The following is a 3,554-nucleotide window of genomic DNA, read 5'->3' on the forward strand; positions in this document are numbered from 1 at the left end:
GATGATCTTGAGGTCTCTTCCAACCTAGAAATTCTGTGATTCTGTGAGCTTGGGGGAAAACCATGAGGCTGGGAAATACGTGAACTACAACTGAGAGATAATTGTGAATAGAAGAGAGTCTTTGTTTGATAGTGTAGGCCTGACTGGGATGAGAGTTGTGCCTCATAGGTGAGGTGACTTGTTCACATCAAGTAGGTCATTACTAAACAAAAATATAGACCTCTTCCCTTGGCTCTCAGATATCTATTATACTTTGGGCCACCCAATCTCACCACCCACCAAGTTCCTTGTGGACAGCTGGAGGGGGAGGGGGGAGAATTATCCTTCAGACAGCAACAACACTAATTTTTTTTCCAGATATGTCAAGTGGTTCTCCACTGCCATGTACTGTACACATAAGATTGAACAAACAAATGAACAGTAAAGGATGAGTAAAAGACCAGTAACTGATTTTTCTGCTCCTCTATCATACATATTTTTGACTTTATAGGAGTAGCTCTCATCATAAGTGAGAGCTGTGATGATTTTTTGTCACAAAATAAGTGACTAAGAAGGTAGATGAACTCTTTGTTTATGCATATTTTAAAGTTATTTTCTTTCAGACTTAAACAGGTTTCATATATCACAGAAAGTCATCACAATACTATTAAAAGATCTTTTTTGAGTGGAAGGGAGGAGATTAACGCATAGCTAGTGGTATCTTAGAAGTATACTGGCAAAGGACCTTCTGGAATGAAATAGAAATGTTAATAAATAAATAAATAAATAAAAAGAAGAGCTTAAAGAAAAAGGGGAGAACCTTACCAGAGAGAGTATGTTTTTTACTCTGTCTTGTCAAATGCAATTATCAGCAAGTTAAATCAGTCATAGGGAGCCCTGTCTGTGACTGGGCTGGAGTGAGTAAAGTCATTCTGTGATATGAATCCTGCACTTAATTAGATCTTGTTTTGCCCCACCTAATCAACAGTGTTGGGGTGACCTTGGCTGGCTGCCAGACCCCCACCCAGCCACCCTGTCACTCACTGTCCTCAACAGGAGAGGGGAGAATGTAAGATAGAAAAGCCTTTGGGTTAAGATAAAGACAGTTTAATAAGAAAAGCAAAAGCTGTGTGTTGAAGCAAAACAAAAAGAGGGAAATATTCATTACTTACCATTGGCAGACAGATGTCCAGCCAGTTTTTGGAGAGCAGTATTTCAGTATGCTTAGTGGTTGCTCAGGTAAATAAATGCCGTAACCATGAATCCATGAATGTCCCTGCATCCTCTACTTTCCCTCAGCTTTTATTCCTGACCATGATGTCACATTGTATGGAGTATTTGAGTACCCCTTTGTTCAGTTTAGGTCAACTGTCCCAGCTGTGTCCCCTCCCAGTCTCTTGACCACCCCCATACTACTGGCCTTAGGCAGGAGGAGGCTGAAGAGAAACCCTTGAAGCTGTGAAAGCAATGTTTGATAGTAGCCAAAACATATGTGTGTCAACACCATGTTAGCCACAAATGCAAAGCACAACTCCGTATGGGCTGCTGTGAAGAAAGTTAACTCCAGTTAACTGCCAGATCCCGTACAAAGAGCAAGTAAACAAGTCCATTACCAAACAATCAAAAATAATTAAAATCTCAGTAGTAGGTGATCAAATACTGTCAAGAAATACAAGCAACTGAAAAGTGCTGCAGGATAAATATTTTAAAAGTTTAAGGAAATAAATAAATTCCTGCATCTATAGGATGTGCAAGTAATTTCATGTATTTTCCTGGCATCCCTCCTGGCATAAGTAAGTAAGGCTCCTAGAGACATTGGCACTGCCTACAGCAGTGCCTGGCCAGAAGGCCTTCACATACAGAAAAGGATGATGATTGGGAATTCTGTAGAAGAGGAAAATTATCTAGTATTAATTAGTTGATGTTACTAAGCAAGATTGGCTTCAATACTTGGTATGAACCAAGTAAGCTCTTTGGAAGTGAAGCTCTCTACTCCTCACTTGTTTAGTTGGAGACTAGAACTAGCTGAACTAGAACATAAGATTTGAATGCTCTTGTCTACATTCTGAAAGGGAGACAAAATTGCCTTGTTTCTGAAATAATTTGAAATAATTTCTCAGTTGCCACTGATCTTTTTGAAGGTAGACAGTTCCAACTTAATGAAAAAGATGCTCAATTAAAATTCATTCACTGGACAAAAATATTCCCTAAAACTAAAACTAAAGTACTAGCAAGTACACTACAACTTAAAGCTGTGCTGTAGCCCAGAGTTCATTAAATTGAAATTATAACAAAAAGGATATATATCTGTTAGTTCTGTTTAAACACTTAAATTTGTGAAATATAAATTAATTTTTCATCCATATAATGTGAGTAGATGAAGGAAGAATGATATAGTAGGCAAATTTTTAAATTTATCCACAAAGTCTTGCTGTATCTTTAAACAGCAAGGTTCTTATGCTGACCTTTGCAGAAGAAACCACTGAAAGAACTTTGAGAATGCTGAAATACTAAGACAAATGTGTAAGCATTGTTATAAAAGTGTTCTTTGCAGATGATAAGTCTTACCAACCACAAAAATCACTAAGCCCAAACTCCACCTTCTGTATCTAATACTGCACTAGTTCACTGTCACTCAATATACTTAATACCAGTATTTTGACATTTGCTACATGACTGAAATTGATAAAATAAGTAAATCAAACTGATCAAAATATTGCCAGATTGAAACATTTATAGACAGGAAAAAAAGGAAATGACTAATACAGACGCACTTAACCCAGTTTAACCCTCATTTAGCTTGTGTGAATAAATCCTTGTGTTTTTATGACTCTAACAAATCAGTTGTTTGTGTGTCATTGCTTTAAAAATGTCAGATACAAAACCTATTTAAACCAATCCAACACTTCAAACACTGAGCAAGCTTTAATCATTCTCACTGATGTGGCAGAACAGGGCCTTAAATTCTAAGATCACATCCCAGTGGAAATGTTAAAGATCTTGTTAGCAGAAATGGGCTGCCTAATTTCACATTAAAGAGGAAGATTAATCTTCATGGAAAGATCATGACTGACCTAGAAGTCTAACAAATTCAGGTACTTCTATAGTGTTTATTGGTAAAAAGAAAACTTTCTAGTTCTGTAAGTGTGAGCACAGATTAATGAGCCTTAATATTAATTCTGTCTGAAGCAACACATACAGATTCATGGTAAATGGAGGTGTAAAAGCACTTATTTATTACCAAAATATTTTATAGTTTGTATGTCTGAAGATGGATGTATTAAAATACATCTATCATTGGTGGGAATTTCAAATAGAAAAGCATGTTTGATCAGAAAGAATGAAAAACAAGACAAAACAAACAAACAAAAAAAAAACAACAACAACAAAAGCTAATCTGTTACAGTTCATCAGTTTTATATTACCAATATCAGATGTAGAAAAGAGACAATGACCTTTGTTCAATATTCAATCTAAACTTGGCCAGTGTCTAGTCTGACAGCTTAATTCAAGTAAGTGCCTTGAGTGAATCTTACCTACTAAAAAGACTTCTGTAAAAGCCTTAAACCCATATA

The sequence above is a fragment of the Oxyura jamaicensis genome, chromosome 1 (assembly GCF_011077185.1).
Source record: "Oxyura jamaicensis isolate SHBP4307 breed ruddy duck chromosome 1, BPBGC_Ojam_1.0, whole genome shotgun sequence".
Classification (NCBI taxonomy): domain Eukaryota; kingdom Metazoa; phylum Chordata; class Aves; order Anseriformes; family Anatidae; genus Oxyura; species Oxyura jamaicensis.